The 18,606-nt window shown below is 37.1% G+C and overlaps 1 long non-coding RNA gene across 2 annotated transcripts in view; it reads left to right on the plus strand.

Annotated features, from left to right (window-relative positions):
- The window catches only part of LOC140641188 (uncharacterized), a 247,091-nt gene that overhangs the window by 158,563 nt on the left and 69,922 nt on the right, over nucleotides 1-18,606 (plus strand). The window lies entirely within an intron of this gene.

An 18,606-nucleotide genomic window follows, 5' to 3' on the forward strand; every position in this document is an offset into this window, starting at 1 on the left:
TTAAGAGTTTACTTCCTGTTTTCTTTTAGGAGTTTTATAGTTTCAAGTCTTACATTTATTGCTTTAATTTCTTTGAGTATATTTTTTGTGTACGGTTTAAGCAGTCTGGTTTCTTTCTTTCTTTCTTTCTTTCTTTCTTTCTTTCTTTCTTTCTTTCTTTCTTTCTTTCTTTCCTTTTTGCATGTAAGTGTCTAGTTTTCCCAACATCATTTATTGAAGAGTCTGTGTTTTCCCCATTGTTTATTGTTTTCCTTCTTTGTCATAGATTAAATGAATAATCTAGAGATTACTCATAGATTAAAATAAACTACATAGGAATGGGTTTATTTCTGGGCTTTCTACTCTGCTCCATTGAAGTATAATGTCTGTTTTTGTGCCAGTATTATATTCTGATTACCCTAGCTTTGTAGTATAGCTTGAAATCTGGGACTGTGATACCTTCTGCTTTGTTCTTCTTTCTGAAGATTGCTTTGGCCTTTCAGGGTCTTTGTGATTCCATACAAGTTCTAGGATTAATTAATCTAGTTCTGTGAAAATTACTATTGGTATTTTGATAGGGAGTACATTGAATCTGTAGATTGCTTTGAGTAGTCCAGACATTTTAACAATGTTCTTTCAAACCCTGAACATGGGGTATCTTTCCATTTCTTTGTGTAATCTTCACTTTCTTTCATCAATGTCTTATAGTTTTCAAAGTATAGATCTTATTTGTTGAGAAGATTAATAATATCTTTGATACATGCCCTGTCACCATATATTTAGTACATGTGAAATTAAATCTTTTCCATTAGAAAAGGATCAGTAACAGTTTGTATTCCTGTGAAACATTACCAGCATTCACTGACAATGTTACCTTGGAAGCTATCTTGAGTCTCTTGCTCTCTGTCACAAGATAGTCTGAGTATATCGGGCCTGCATGTGTATATCCCACAAAAAATTATGCAGATCCATTATTCCATTGGTAACATCATTCTGAGGGGACAGAATGAGCGAGAGGTGACTAGAAAGCTGGAAGCATTGTTAAGGCCTACATCCTCCAGGGGATGAAATTCAGTTTTATAAACATTGAAAGAATGGCCACATTAATAAAATTGATAGGAATTCAGTGTCCAAGAGAGTACTTAGACATGCTCTCCAAAGTAAAGGACAAATTGCTGCATCTTGAATCTCCTACATGAAAGCAAAACCTTATAAAACCTGACATGCATCTTTGGATTCTAGAGACCCATAAAGCAGGTGAGGCAGAAGTCTACCAGCCTTGTGTGGTGCCTGCAACAGGAGAGAGAACTTCAATAATCACAGCCTGTGGTGTAAGCAGTCCTGCTACCTAGCCTATGTGATCCACCAGGCACTATATGGTTTTAAAAGTGTAAGTGGAGAGGAAAGTTACATTTGGGCCCTTGGTAGCAAGCCTCCATGGGACACTTAAAATGCAGGCCCTGGAATTCTGGAATAGAACCTTGCCATTCAAAGCAAATAATTCCATGCACATTGAGGAATAGCTCTCAGCTCTCCTGGGCCCTGGTGGAGATGGAATGTGTAATAATGGTCACAAAGTGACTATACATTTATACTTTTTTTTAACTAGATTATGTTGGACCCACTAACCTACAAATCTGAATGGGTCTGATATTAATCGGTACATTGTAAGATGGAAATTATACCTCTAGGTCTAAGCCTCACCTAGATCAGAGGTCATGAGAAGACTGCACACCACCTACTAACACTGCTCCTCACCTAGCTTTCACCTAAAGCCATGTAGGAAATCTTATATGGATCAATTGGAAAAGGAGAGAAAAATCTGAAGTTGGTTTATAGGTGGGTCAGCTAAGTTTCTGGGTACAAGCCAAAAAAAGATGTTATCTGCATTGCAGCCACATGAAAAAGTGATCTTAAGAGACAGTGGAGGGGGGGGGGACAGAAAATATTCCTAGGTGTAGTATTATGAGCAGTGCAGCTGGTTATACACCTTGTGTAGAAGGAGAAGTGGCTCAGGGTGAGAATATTTATTATTCTTGGCAGTGGCCACCTTGCTTTATCTTCCAGATAAAGAATTGGAAGATGAATGACAAGCAGGTATAGAGTATGGATGGACATATAGACGGGGGCCTAGAATGTGAAGAATTTTGCATCATTCCATATCAATTGCAAGAAAACACTCATTTGTTCAGCACACCAAATGTTCAGCACAGCCAACCGGTTGGCATCAGCTAATGTATGCCATTGGTTAACCCAGAACTGACATGATGGGAACACGAGTAACATGGCTGTAGTGGCCCAGACAGAGGCTATGCATCTCATAGCATTTTCTCCTCCTTATAAAGACTGTTCCTGTTACCACTTTCTCAAGTTGTCAAGTAATATAAAAAAATCAAACAAAAAGCCACTGAGCTTCCAATATGGTACCGTTCCTTGGGGAGACCAACCGGATTCTTAGTAGAATTGACCACATTGAGCCCATTCCATCCTAGGATGGCCTGCAGTTCTTCTTTATAGAAAAAGATGCCTATTTCAAGTATGGCCATCATTATCTGATAGCTTGTAATGTTTAATCCCTCCAGGCATGGAATAACAAACTGTAGCCTTCAACTAAGAGACCTACTTAACAAGGAGATTGAAAGTGGGCCATAAGCATGGAAGAAGCAACCAGTTATGTAGAATGCTAGAATGGCCTCCTAGTAATGTTAGAGCTAAAGTGTTGGCTCAGAGAAAATATTTTGAAATAATGGGGATCTGTATCTTTGAAGATACAGTATATTTATTAAATCACAGGCTCTTGTAGTGCTCTGCATTCCCAGAAGGAAGGATATGTAGATCTAGTAATCAGGATGAGAGGTGAACACCAAGTAGATTATTGCCCTTGGTATTCACATTTCAACCACCTGGTTGAGCTGCTGTTCCCATTGCTAGGCAAAGGTTGTAGAAGGCCTGCACAGGAAAGGCATGCAGGGCATGAACTTAATTTCTAGTAGAACAGGGCTAATACTATCACAAGTAAAAAAAAAAAAAAAAAAAAAAAAGTATTTTTTTCCTTTCATGATAACCCTTTGGCTACAGATCATGCAGGCTTTGTAAAGAAGCAGCTGCTCAGATAATAACCTTTGGCCATGATGCAACCAATTAATTACTGTGTCATCCCATAAAAGGCTCCACAGAGCCATGTTGTCTTTGGCATATTAGCTGTCTCAAAATTATGGTAATATTCCAATGAGTCAACCTCGCATACAAATTTACAAATCACTGCTTTCTCCCACCTTCCCCTCAAAGCCCAATTATCTGTAAAGCAGATCAATCTCCAGATGATAAAAGCTGTGGATTTTACCAAACATAATTGTGATTGCATAACTCTTTAAAAATAATACTCTGGTGTTGTACAACCACAGAAGCTTTAAATATATATATATATAATATATATTTTTATGTATATGTATATAAATTATATGTATATAATATGTATGTATATATGTATATATTTTTATGTATATGTATATATATGTATATACACACACACACACGCACACACACATACACATTATTCATGAAGACTCTTGGTAACTGGTATGATGGGGACCACCATCCGGCAACATGAAAGGAACACTCAGGATCCATATGACTGGCCTGAGTTCTGTGCTGAATTAGTTTTTACTTCACAATTCACAACCAGAACCCAAATTCATTCTTTCATTGTAATTTTACTACTTTATATGATGTTTTGATAAGATTACACCATCTAGGGCTGCCTATGGCAGGCCCTGCAAGGGAGGACCTTTTCAAACTTTAAAGATCACATGACTAAGCACAGATTTTTATTCATTGGGGTTGGGATGAAGCCTGGAATTCTGTGTATCTAGCCAAGTTCCGAGGTGTCATAGATACTGATGATGTCTGAAGGACAATTTAAGTAGAAAGACTATAGGGTCTACTAATATTCTTTGGACAACTTTCTCCCTATTAACAGAAAGATTTTCTTTGTGCCCATGTTTTCCCTATTTGAATCAAGGATAAATCCTAATTGTTGAAATTTGATTATGATAGTTTTGTTCCCTTGACAGTGATCGGTTAGAGACAATCATAGGGGAGTTCTGGCCAATAAGGTGTGAGGGGGAAATCAGCTACAATCTTCCGGGAAAATATTTTTCACACTTCAGAAGGAGACATGCAAGATCTCTTCTCTGCTTTTGTATGCTCTTATTTCTGAATATGATGGGTGGAATTACTGTAGTATCTTGGAAGCATCCTGCAGATGAAGTCAGCACAGAGAGAGGTCAGAGTCAAGATAATGAGAGAAAACTCAAGCAGCATGTCTGTTATCATGCTGTCTTTGGACGTGTCCTTATCTGAAATACTTGAATGTTGTTTAAGACAATTGAAACCAGGCTTTGAAAATTACCTTGACTACAGAAGAACATTTAGAAATCATTTTAATTAAACTCTGTATCTTATATACTAGGTTTATGTCTTTGGACATGTTTTGGTTTGCTCCTTTATAAAGCAGAGATGATTGTAATAGTGACCACCATATATGACTGTCATGATTTTTAGATAGGATTCTGCTTGTTAGCTGTTTATCACACTGCCTGGTGTATATTGCATGTTCTAGGAAAATGATAAATGATTGTCCGTATTCTATTTGTGTACTACTAGTGTTGAGGAATTCACTAACTTATGTGATAGCCTTTTCTGTCATTGGGCACTCTCTTTTGTTCAAAAAGGATCTTTTCTTTTCTTTTTTTTTTTTAATTGAGTTAAAGTCTATTTTCCTCTTTCTTTCAAGCTTTAATCCTGGCTTTGACCTGTGGAAGTACAGGGGATAAGCATGACCTTCTTGTTCATGATAGTCTACAAATAATTTTAATGACCCACTTCTAAAACACTCTCTTTTCTGGCTAAACCTCATTAGGCCTTTCAAATGTTTCTCCTATATCATGGTTTCTAGATCCCTTTCGGATTATCCCACCCTGTTTTTCTGGATTTTGTTCATTCCAGCTAAAGATTACATACTTAGTAGTACCTTTTTTCTGCTCCACAGCTAGAGCTGTGGCTCATAGTTCTGCTTCTAACAGTAAAAGATCTGTGTTGCTTACATGCAGTTTTAAATTATTTGATTTAAACTTTACAATATCCTGTTTGCATGTCCACTCTATTTACTTGTTCTTGAGTGGTCTGCCTTAAATTGGGTATGCACTGAGGGCAAAAGTAATCTATAATTCAAGCATATATTCCTGGTTTGTCCATGATGATACTGTTTTATTCCTAATGTCTTGGTGTAATTATTAACCACTCCTTTTACTTTTACTTTTAAAAGTATCTCTGTTTAAGGATAAAGTATATGGGGCACCCTAGTTATAAGCTGTACACAGATTTTTATTTATTTAACATTTTTTAAAAACTTTGTTTTAATTCCAGTTAGGTAACATATAGTATAATATTAGTTTCAGGTGTACAAGGCAGTGATTCAACACTTCCATACATCACCCCATGCTCATCACAACAAGTGTGCTCCTTAATCCTCATCACCTATTTCTCCCATCCCCTCATCCCCCTCCTCTGATAATGATCTGTTTGTTTTCCATAATTAGAGCCTGTAGAACAGGGTATGGTGGTTCCTCAAAAAGTTAAAAAAAGAACTACCACCATCTAACAATCACACTACTAGGTATTTACCCAGAGAATATTAGAACCCTAATTCAAAAGGATACATGCTATCTTTACAGCAGCATTCTTTACAATAGCCAAATTATGGAAGCAGCCCAAAAGTCCATCAACTGATTAATGGATAAAGAAGATGTGGTATATATATATACACGCAATGTAATAATATTCAGCCATGAAAAAGTATGAAATATAGCCATTTTGCAACAACATGGATGGAACTATAGAGTATGATGCTAAGGGAAGTAAGTCAATCAGAGAAAGACAGATACCATATGTTTTCACTCATATACGAAAATTAAACAATAAAACAAATGAGCAAAGGGGGAAAAAGGCAAATCAAGAAACTGTAAATAGATTTTTAATTAGGGATTTGTGACAGATCCATTAAAAGACTATGGAGTTTGAATCAACGACCTAAAGTTCACGTCTTTAGATGACATGTCATGTACGGAGCACATAATGTGGATTACCAGCTCTGGTATTTTCCAATACATTTTCTATTTTACCATCCACAATTTCCAGACACCATCACGATTCCTATTTCTCTCAAGAGATACAATTTATTATTTTTTTCTGTTGTTGAAGAGTCAGCCCCTAATATCACTTAGGGCATGAATGTAGGAATCTCCATGACTCATTCCATTCTCTCAGGGAATGGCTACTGTAGTCTGAAAAGAAAAATACAATCAGTGACTAATGTAATCACAAGGAAAGTTTCTACTCTGTGTTAATTGCTAAATAAACCATAACCTGCAAAGAAAACCCTATTTCCACCTAATGCAATTCGGAGGTTTTCCAGGTGGCTTTTATATTTGTGATGGAACTCAAAGTTTCAGAAAACTTTACAATAGGCTCAAACTGTCAACTTTATGGAAATGAAAAATTGTCAAGTTGAATTCCATTCTGAGCAGTGCAGAAGGGTGAGCGCTCAGTTTGAATGCTATTAGGTACGGTGTCCCCACAGCCACCTGCTTTTTGCTTGTAATGAACAAATCAGTACTATGTTAAAATGAGACTTCCACCCTTGAATAGGATGGATAGTTGTGCAGTTAAGTGGATATCTGACCTAAGAAATAAATATCTTGCAAGAGGGAAATGATGCATCTTTAAGTTACTCTTAGCAAAAGATAGAATTTTTTTTGTCTTATTCTTCCCTGGTATTCAAAATAGTGTAATCGAATTGTGTTTTCTTCTTTGAGGCATGTAATAGAGTGGAAATGGAGATTTTGAGAACCAAATTCTCATTAGTAATTGAAACACATATCCAATATTATTCCATGTAATTAGAGCTACAATACTGATTTCGATTTTGTATGGTTAACCAAATATTCTCAGAAAACACATTAATTAGTTACTTTATGATAATGAAAATGTACTTTTAGAAATACGATTGTAACAGTTTTTGCTTCTTTTTAAGAGGTGACTGAATTCTAAAACTGCAACAGTGAATAAGATATATTTTATTTTTATGTTTGGCAGAAATGTTTACATTACATAGTAAAACTTGCAGAATTCCCATCAAGGCTGAATTTGTTTTCTTGTGCCCCTGCTGCGCTTGCTACTGGGATAGTACAGCTAAACTGTATGAACTTTTATCTGATATTCAGGGGAATTGGAGTGGAAATTAAGCATCATTCTGGCTCTTGGTAAATTCTCCCATCCCTGGAGATTAGACAGTCTATGATTCAATGAAGCAGGGTTGCAACATTCACAGACTTTTTAAACAAACAGGATAACACGAACAAATAAAAGAGCTGTGTGCTTGTCAACAGCCTTACCATAGCATCACCCTTTGGATCCAGTGAGTGCACATGTTTCAAGATTTGAAAAAAAGATTTGCAAACTTGAGGGGACTTTTTGTGGAACTTTACCATAGTTGGAAAAAAAATCTTAGTAAGAGATGTGTATTAGTTTCCTGATGATTAGGCCTGGGAAAGAGTTAGTCCTAGCCCTTGTACAGGATGGGCATTACACTGGATTTTTTTCTGGAAAGGCAGTCTCCACTAACTGGTCTGGATAAAGGGTTGGCACCAGAGCTGCAGGTGGAAGTGAGGTGCTCCAACCAGTGGGCAGAGCATGGCAGTAGAATTGTAGTGTGGGCAATACAAACTAAGAACCTAGAGAAAAGATTTGGTTTAGCAGAATGGGTTTGAAATTAGAGCCTTAGCTCTGTCATCTCCCAGCTATGTCATATTACTTAACCTCTCTGAGCCATACTTTTCTCATTTAACAAAATGCTGATAATAGAATCTGCTGTATAAAGTGGTTGTGCAGATTAATTAAATCATAGACATAAAGCCCTAGGATCTTGCCTAGCTCAATGCTTAATAAATGGCAATTCTCTGCAGCCCCCAAGGAAGGATATTGGTATGGGCAATGCAGCACCCTAGTCATTAAATGTGAGTAAATTAATTGAAAAATCCAAGCCGTTCGAATCTCTCAGACTAGAATACTGCTAGAGCTGGCTATGTCATTTGCAAGGGTTAGTGCAAAATGAAAATGCAGAGCCCCTTATTCATAAATTTAGATTTTCTTTTTTTTTAAGATTATACTTTTATTTATTCATGAGAGACACAGAGAGAGACAGAGAGAGGCACAGACACAGGCAGAGGGAGAAGCAGGCTCCATGCAGGAGCCCGACGTGGAACTCGATCCCGGAACTCCAGAATCACTCCCTGGGCTGAAGGCAGGTGCTAAACTGCTGAGCCACCCAGGGATCCCATAAATTTCGATTTTAAAGACCGTCATTACAGAATTAAATCAAGAGCAACGTACTTCTAAGTGTGGGGTCTGGCGCACCTGCACAGTTTGGGCGCCACGAAGCTGGTCTTGGCTCTACAGTTACTTTCCAACTGTTCTCCCTGCATTCATTCTTATTCATCTATAATGCATTCTTCCCACAGCAGATGGGGTGAACGTCTCAATTCATAAAATAGATCCTGTGACAACATGCTTTAGTCATAAACTGAGAAGAAGTAGAACATAACAAAAGCCACATAGCACAATGGTTAAGTGGGTGGGTTCTGAAGCTGGACATTCCTTTCTTGGCTGTTTTGATCTTATCTGTGATCTTGAGCAAATGACTGAAGTTCAGTTGATTGTGTTCTAAAATGGGCAGGATAATAAATACCCACCTGGATAGAGATATTGTAAGGATTAAGAGAAATAACTCATGTGAAGCATTTGGAATATTGTTGGGTACACAGAAACCACTTTAATAGACACTAGCTACTATTTTGTGAAGGAGAACTCTGCTTTAAGGGTGACATTAATGTGGCCCACCAGCTGTCTGCCACCTACCTAGCTCTGCCATCTAGCTCATCTCCTTCTGTTTTTGTCTTTTCTTGACCAATGAGGCACACTCATTGTTTTGTTATCTAGTTCCTCAGGTTCATCAGTCTTTTTTATTTATATATTTATTTATTATTTTTTTGCTCCAGGTCTTTTTTTTTTTTTTAAGATTTTATTTATTCAGGGGAGACATGGAGAGAGAAGCAGGGACACAGGCAGAGGGAGAAGCTCCATGCAGGGAGCCTGATGCGGGACTTGATCCCAGGCTCCGGGATCACAACCTGAGCCGAGGGCAGATGCTCAACCACTGAGCACCCAGGCACCCCATGCTCCAGGATTGTGTCTACAAAGAATGCCTTTTTTCACCTCGATGTTTTAGATCTGACCTCAGGTATTCCTTTCTTAGGGAAGACATCGATATAGCACTAGTCTAAATCCGCTCCCTCTGTACTATGTAGTTCAATGCCGTGGTTATTTGCTTGGTAGCACTTTTCATTGTTGGAACTTAAATATTTTGTTACATGTTTGTTTCATGTCTGCCTTCCCATGAGGGTAGAAGACCACATGTGATGTGTTTAACAGTTTATCTCTGGCACTCAGCAAAGTGCCTGGCACATGGAAAGCAAGCAATAAGTATCTGTCTAATAAATAAATGAACAAAGAATGGCACACACTTAGAAAGGAGGGTCATTTGGATAAATGAGGAACCTTGGCTAAGAAGCAGAGGTTGGGACTAACATAAAATACTAGGGAGCCTAGTGGAGAAGGAATATTAACACTGCAAATGATTGCTTAAATAATTTCCCTTGGCGATGACAGTGACTCTGTTTTGAGTCCTTGCTATGTACCAGGTCTTCTACATTACACATTTAACTCATTGAAGCTTTACGAAAATTCTAAACATGACATAGGACATGCTCTCCTTTTTGCACAGCCTAGGTGTGGTGGAACTGACATGTGAATTTGTTCCCTTGATTTTGGCCCAAGTTGTAGTTGGGAGCTGACATGCTTATGTTTGTTACTCATTTTTTTTATAATAAATTTATTTTTTATTGGTGTTCAATTTGCCAACCTACAGAATAGCACCCAGTGCTCATCCCTTCAAGTGCTCCCCTCAGTGCCTGCCAACCAGTCACCCCTACCCCCCAGCCTCCTCCCCATCCACCACCCCTAGTTCGTTTCCCAGAGTTAGGAGTCTTCCATGTTCTGTCTCCCTTTCTGATATTTCCTACTCATTTCTTCTCCCTTCCCCTCTATTCCCTTTCATTTTTTAAACCTCCTATCCAGTGCTATCTAGTTTAGTCTCTTATCCCATTGATAGATAATTACTGAATCTTTTTTATTTTTTTATTTTTTTAAGATTTTATTTATTCATGAGAGACACAGAGAGAGGCAGAGACACAGACAGAGGGAGAAGCAGACTCCCTGCAGGGAGCCCAATGTGGGACTCGATCTCAGGACTCCAGGATCACGCCCTGGGCCAAAGGGAGGTGCTCAACCACTGAGCCACCCAGGCATCTCAATTATTGAATCTTTAAAATCAGCAGTATAGATATGTAGCTTAATACAACAAAATGGATCAATTTAAATGTACAGCTTGATGAGTTCTTCTTGATGAAGTCATGAAACTACCATCACCACAAAGAGTTGCTTTCTGACCCTTGACAATTGACCACTTTTCTTAACCCTGGCCTCTGACCTTCTAGTTTTCTTTCCTACCATTCTGGTTTTCCTTTTCCTGAAGGAAGCATAAATGGAAGGAGAGTTTGAAGTCTTTTGTGTACAATTTTATTCACCGAGCAGAGTGGTTCAGATTCATTTGTGTTGTAGTGATGGCATAGTTCATTTCTTTCAACTCTCAAGTAGTATCCATGGCATACATATGCCACATTCTCATTACCCATTTACCAGCTGAGAGATACTTTGGTTGACTCTAGCTTTGGGCTAATGTGAATAAAGCTGCATGAACACTGGTGTCGAGGCCTTTGTGTAAATATGCAGATATTGCCTTTTAAACAGTGATGTAAGTGTATTTAAAATTGAACAGGAACTAGATTTTTAATGACATTATTTAAGGTAAACCTTTAAGTGAGACCCCTTAGCAGTTAGTTTTTCTTTTTCTTTTTAAGATTTTATTTATTTTTTCCTGAGAGACATAGAGAGAGAGAGAGAGAGGCAGAGACATAGGCAGAGGGAGAAGCAGGCTCCATACAGGGAGCCCAATGTGGGACTCGATCCCAGGATTCCAGGATCATGGCCCGGGCTTAAGGCAGGCACTAAACCGCTGAGCCACCCAGGGATCCCCAGCAGTTAATTTTTCAACCCTATGTGATCTCTCTTCTCCTTCTTTTGTCCCTTCTTGCTTTATACTCTTCTTTTTCTTCTTCTCCTTCTTCTTCTTCATCATCATCATCTTCTTCTCCTCCTCCTCCTCCTCCTTTTGCTATAGTTGGATGATTTTTTAAAAAATTAATCTGTCAACAACTGAAACCTACTCCTGTGAGCATGAGTTCACCAGTTTCTCCCTGAAGATGTATTTTTTGTTTATTATTGAAGGACAGATGATACACAATGTTACATTACTTTCAAGTGTGGAACATAGTGATTTGACATCCCTCTGTGTTATTCTGTGCTCACCACAGTGTAGCTACATCCTGTCACTGTGCAATGCTATTACAATACTATTGACTATATTTCCAATGCTGTATGCTCCAGTCCCATGACTAATTTATTTTATAACTGGAAGTTTGTACCTCTTCATTGCCTTTACCTATTTTGCCCATGTTCTCACCCCTTCCCTTTGGCAACCACCAGTTTGTTCTCTGTATTTACAGGGATATTTTTCTGCTTTTTTATTTGATTAATTCATTTGTTTTGTTTTGTTTTAGATTCCACTTATAAGTTAAATCATATGGTTGATCGCTCTGCTAAATGGAAATTTTTCCTTCCTGTTTTTTAAAGACCATGATTTCAAAGCCGTGAAAGGCAATATCAAAAATCAGTAACTTAAATACCTTGGAAATTGCTTTTTCTTGTCTGCAGAATCTTTTGTTCAATTAAATAATGGTACTATGTAGTAATGATTTTTTAAATTTCCTTAGTATTAGCAGAAAGCTTGCTTTAAGTGAAGCTGGGCAGGATTTACAAGCTTGCAGTGTGTCTGCCTGTGTCTTCAAGCACAGAGAAATAGAACCATTCACAAGGTGAAGTTGCATGTCTTGTGAGTAGCTGTAAATGGGAATGGAGGGCAGAATGACAGTTCTTATCCATAATACATGTTTTCCATGGTGCAGTAGTACCTCTGCCACAAAGAGCTTTGTCCAATTATACAATCAGGAGGAGGAGAATGAAAGAGAGAAAAAGCCAGTTGGAAAATAAAAGATAGTTTAGTGCATTTCAGATATTAATGCATCCCAGACATAATTCACCTTCATCCAGTTTATCCCAAGTTTTTTAGTAATGAGATATTAATAGAGGTAATTCGGCTCCAGACATCAATGTGAGTCTCATTGGCTATGATGTATGAAAGCTGAGAAGAAGCAAAAATGAAAGATGATTTTTATTATTCAACATTTCCAGGTTCCAGAGCATATCACATTGTCATTTCTCCTTGTTTTAACATAAAGGGAATCACTAAGGATTACCTGAAACTGACCAGTGCTCTTTCTTGTGTACTTTGACATTCTGGAGCTGGGTCTGTGGGAGGAGAGATGCTAGATTAATAGGGAATCGGCAGGTCTTTTTGTGACAGCAGGATTTTGTGACAAGGTGGAGCTTATCAGGGGACCAATCGTGAGAGGGATTTCAAAGACTTAACTCCCAGCTGTAACTCTTACAGTAAGGCATTCCATGAGAGTGCCTCATAATTCCCAAAGCCATAATGTGTACCTTATATTAGGAATAAATTAATACCCAGGGGAATTTGGATGCTATTTAGAAACTACTTAGAGGTCTTTTAAAGAAGATAATTGGCTAAAAAGGGGCTATTTCTAAGTAAATACAGTATGAGAAAGGTCAATTGTGGATTTTTATGAGTAATAATGACATGATTTAAAGCTCATTCTTTGAGAGAAAATACACTTTATTTTTTAGATTTAATTTTTTAAGTAGGCTCCATGTCCCATGTGGAGCTTGAACTCAAAACACTGAGGCCAGAAGTCACACACTCTACCCACTGAGCCAGCCAGTTGCCCCCAAAGCAAGCTTTTGAGTAAGACTAAAATCCTTAAAATTCCTTTTTGTAGGTGATTTTCCCACAAATGAATCAGTATTTTTTTAGCCATATTAGTTGTCTTTGCATCTCTTATTTCTTTTGTCTGGCCAGCGGCTCAGAATGAGGCTTTCTTTTGTACAAAATGGTGTCTATGTGTGTCCACTTCAATAGATGTTGGCAAAGAGCTCTCAGACATTTGCTTTCCCAGCCGACTCCATTCTCTACCTCTAGTATCCTACAAAAGTCAATTGTTTGTATGTTTCATATAAATTCCAGCAAGTTCTATTTTTATGTCCACATGCATATTAATTTCCCTCGATTTTGAGTGTGACATTATGGACCTTTTTATACTATAAATAGAGGAAACCAATTTTGTTTTCAAAGTAATCCAGCTCTAGGAAAATGTGATGTGGAGAGACACAGTTTTTGTTTTTGTTTTTTAGAGAGAGAGAAAGAAGATGTGTGCATAAGAGAGAGCATGAGCAGGGCAGTGGGAGAGGGAGAAGCAGACTCCCCACTGAGCAGGGAGTCTAACGAATCAGGGCTCTGTCCCAGGACCTAGGGATCATGACCTGAACAAAAGGCAGATGCTTAACTCACTGAGCCACCCAGGTGCCCCGAGAGCAGTATTTAAAAGGTTATACTTCTTAGGCTTAATTCTCTAAAATTCTCATAAGCAGAATGTGATGCAGGGAAATACCAAAAGAAAAACTCACTCTAAGTTCCAAAGCTGTCCCAATACTTATTTAATTATAGAAGCAGAGATATCAAACTGTGAGTGGGGACCGCTCGATCTGTAACACTTACTACTAGCAAGAATTTTGACCTAAAACCACAGTGTAGTCCCTTGGGCAGCAGGTAGGAATATGTAGAAAACAAATTTGCTCGGATTATTAGTCATATTAGTTGAAGCACCCTTTTTACATTCCTATGGTCTGCAGGCTTTGGTGAAGGATGTCCAGCCTGGATTACTTGAGGTACAAAGAGAGTTTTCCTCTCTGTCTAGAAGATCACTGATAGCCTGATCCCCTCAGGTTGAGTGAGACAAAGGCCTCGGACCCACCTTGTCTTGTCAATCTCAGGAAGCCAGAGAAAGGGAATAGGGAGGAGCATAGGCCTCTCATGACAGACTGCTCCTTGGTTCAGAGGGCTGCCCTATCTTGCTCCTTAAGACTCATGGAAGAAGATATATACAAAGAGAGAAGAGGTATCTGCCCCAGTATAGTTGCCTCTGCTCCTGGTAAATCCTATTCTCTAATCCATCCCAGTAAATGTTTGCTGTATTGATAAATCAGTAAGCAGCAGTCTCCCCATGAGGGGTAGAGTGAGAAAGCAAGCAAGTTTTGAACATAGATGGGTTTTCTGAGCTTTGACTGCAACACCATCACCCATCCACTATTACATTTATACCAAAGGCTTTTTTAAAAATGTTGACATGAATCACAGCTGTAGAAATATTTATTCATCTGTGCTCTGTTGTTTCTGTTACTTATTTAAACTTTATTCCAGGGATTTGATAATGAAAAAGATAAGTAAAACCACACCTTTGAAACCCTATAATGCTCCATCAGATTTACATTTGGGCCATCCACTATCTTTTTATACCCATCTATATAGACAGAGCTGTAAAGCATCTAAACAGATGTCACTCTCAAAGCCTAGTGTCTTCACACAATTTCCTGACTCTCTGATGTAGCAGTTGGTAGTGTTCATCAGTAGCTAAAGAATAACCTGGATTTTTTTTTCTGGGCAAGAAATTTTTATGTTTTAATCAATTTATGTGGCTGCCCATTAGTTTGTAAAATATTCAGTGATTAGTCTCAACTAATATATGTATCCATAGCTCTTACATGATGTCAGGAATCAATTTTATTTTCAATTTACCTTAAACTTCAGTTTAATAAAATGTATAGATCTCTGGTGGTGGGAAGAAAGATGCCAGAATTAAATGATAGGTCCAGAGAAAGGAGTTTAAAACTGTTTTCCATACATTAAAACTTCTGAATGGCAGTGTGATATAATCTGGTAGTTATAGACATTGAGTATAATCTGGTAGTTATATACATTTTCTTTCTGTAAACATCACTGGAGTTGAAGTCATGAAGCTGATGACAAAATGATGTTCTATCTGCTTCTGTATGTCATTTGGGCTGACTATGACTGCCTGCCAGTGATTATACCTTTTTAAATCTCCGTAAAGAAAACTTTTGTTTTGTTTTGTTTTGTTTTTTTCTTAATGCAAACCGAATTCACACAGAGTACTGTGGCATGTTTCTTCAAACACCTAGCCTTCAAGCACTTTCCAATTAATAAAGACTTGGGAAATGTTTTCTGGAATTAATGAGGTTTTTCAAGACACATGCCATTGAATGCACAGCTCCTTGTTTCTGTTGCTATTTATACTACCTCATGGAGATTTTACTGTTAGGTTTTTTTTTTTTTTTTTTGGTAAGCTCTGCATGAAGTCACTTATAAAAATGAAACTTCCTTTTAACTGTTCTAATCTTATATATGGAACAAGCTAAGTGCTTAGTAAATTGAATAAATACTCCACTGCCAGTATTAAATAAAATAATTTAAAATGTACTTCAAAATGGTGAAACACAGTCATGTAGTATTAAGAATAGGAAGTAGTAATTTTAGAGACAGAACATTCTACAGGGATAATCTTAGGAATTAAATAAATTTAGGAGCTTATTTAAAGAGTAAATAAGCTCTAACAGGAGTAAACTGTTACTCTACAATCACCAAAATATTTCAACATAATTTTTGTTCAGTCTAATCAATTTTATTACAGAAATACTTCTTGGAAATCTATGACTTGCATCCCATCTTGGTAGTTAGATAGTCATTATTCATGGCTTAATTACTTGGTTTCCAGTACTAATACCATTCTTTTCTGGGTTGCATCTCATCTTACTATCATTGTTTTCTACCAAAGTACATCATTAAATGAATTATTGCTGAGTCTTTCATGTCTGACAAAGTCCTTCACTACTTTGCCCACAGACTTAATGATATTTTAGCTGGATATAGAATTATTAGCCTGTGGATACAATTCCATCTAGAGCTTTCATGGGTTCCATCCTTAATATTTAGAAACCATAATGGCAGGATGATCAATACTAAAGTCCTTTTTAGTTTTTGGTGGGTAAGCATTTTTCCTGCTCATTCTCTGGAATATTTTAGGCCATTCTTTTAATCTAAGTTTTCTGAAATGCCAAATTCTAGGTGGTGCAGTTTTGGTCATTCAATTGTTTTTTTCATTGTGAAAATTAAGATCTTAGCTTTGGATAATTTTTAATTTATTATGTGATTATTTTCTTATTCATGTTCATCTTTCTAGAACTTTATTTGGAATGCAAAATAAATAATTATCTGTGAACTTCTTAAATTGCTCCTCAGTATCTCTTACATTTTTGTTTTCCTTTGCCTTCTCCAACCATTTCTGTTCTTTTTTAGAATTGTCTTTTTCATTTTCTTCTTTTTTGAATTCTTTTTCTTTAAATGGTACCTATTTATATACATTTTAAGAACTTAAAAAAATCAATGAATGCACAACACAGACTTGAAAAAATAAATCTCCTTTCTCTTTGTCTGCCATTAGATACATCTTCATTTTTACCCAAATGGGAGCTTACTATGATAAGCAAGTTTTTCAGTCTTGTGGGCTTTTTTCCTCTTAAAGTATTTTGGAGATAATTCCATCATAACCTGTATAAATCCACCTCTTATACCATTGTATGTCTCTAATATAATCTGCTTTCTCAATTCAGTCTTGACAATCACATACGTATATTTTAGTTTTGGGCTTCCATAAGTAATGTTAAAATTTTCAGTCAATTATCTTTTTGTATAAACTGTGCATGCCTATAAAATAAAATCCAGAAGCAGAAATACTAAGTAATAAAATTCTTGTATTTTAGTACTGTGGTATATATTTGCTTAATATTTTATTGAGTTTCTTTCCAGAGAGGATACACAAATTTATATTCCTATGAACAATGAATGCCTGTTTCCCCATATTTGCCAATGCTGGGTATTAATTTGCTTTTTTGATATATGCTGTTCATAGTGGTAAAAACATAGCCTTTTTGTTTTGGTTTGCAGTTTTTCAATTATGACTAAATTTGAACATTTCTCAAGTACTTCAGTGCCATTTGTGGCTTTATTTTTCCTGCATTTGAAATGTCTTTTACATCTTCTGCCCATACTTTTCCCTAAGAATTTGAAATTTTTCCTCAGTGATTTGGGACCTATTTATACAGAATAGAAATAATTTTGTATATCTCACATGTTTACTATTCTTCTGGTTTGTAATATGTTTTAAAGCCAGTCTTTTGCATATTTTTGGTATGTGATTTCAATTTTCTATGAAGTCAAACATATCAATTTTGTCTGTTATGGCTTTCCTTTACAGTTTTGTTTTTCAGTTTATTTAAGGAACTCTACACCTCATGTAGGGCTTGAACTCATGATCCTGAGATCAAGAATTACTTTTCTGACTGAGCCAGCTGAGCACCCCTTTTATGCCCTAACTTAAATTATCCACACTCTAAGATTAGCATATGTATCTGGAAACTATATATATAATATGTGTGCATGTATATATATATATATACACACAATATGCACACACACATATATAAATCATACAAACACAGGTGATTATCCTTTTAAAGCTAAAGCTAAAAAACAGGATCATCAGGTTTTTTTTTAAAGCAATAGATATTACTTGAAATTTTCTTCAGTGCATTATTTATCAGAAACATAACCAGTTTGATATTAAAAGTGTTTTTAGTTTAAGGTAATTTTCTGCAAATTTTGGTACCTAGCCTATATAACACACATGCATGCTTTAAATGTGCCTATAAATTAAGCATGAGGCAACTAATTAGGTGTCTTTAAGATGAAGACTTCAACTGTCTTCTCTCAAGGGTATATGCTTGAGAAAATTCTAAAGCTGTGAAAAAAATAAGAGTTATGGAAACCCCTGATTTTAGCCTCCCTAAATGTAGCAGGTATCTCATATCCGCAACATGGGCAGTTATTCTACCTTATGCATTGCTCACAGACATAGGAGTAAGAAGACTCAAGTCCGGGCAGCCCGGGTGCCTCAGCGGTTTAGCGCCTGCCTTCCACCCAGGGCGTGATCCTGGAGACCTGGGATCGAGTCCCATGTTGGGCTCCCTGCATGAAGCCTCCCTCTGCTTGTGTCTCTGCCTCTCTCTCTCTCTCATTCTCTGTCTCTCAAGAATAAATAAAATCTTAAAGAAAGAAGACTCAAGTCCAATTTCTTTGGTCCGTGGACTGTGTGTCAGGCACTGTAGTGAGCTCTGGACATGCAGCCTCATTTGCTGAGCTGCATAATAGCTTGTTCTGATAGGTAGTATTGCCTATGCCATTTTACAGTACACCCAAACTTGGAGGCATTATGTAATTATCCA

The sequence above is a fragment of the Canis lupus genome, chromosome 10 (assembly GCF_048164855.1).
Source record: "Canis lupus baileyi chromosome 10, mCanLup2.hap1, whole genome shotgun sequence".
In the NCBI taxonomy this organism is placed as follows: Eukaryota; Metazoa; Chordata; class Mammalia; order Carnivora; family Canidae; genus Canis; species Canis lupus.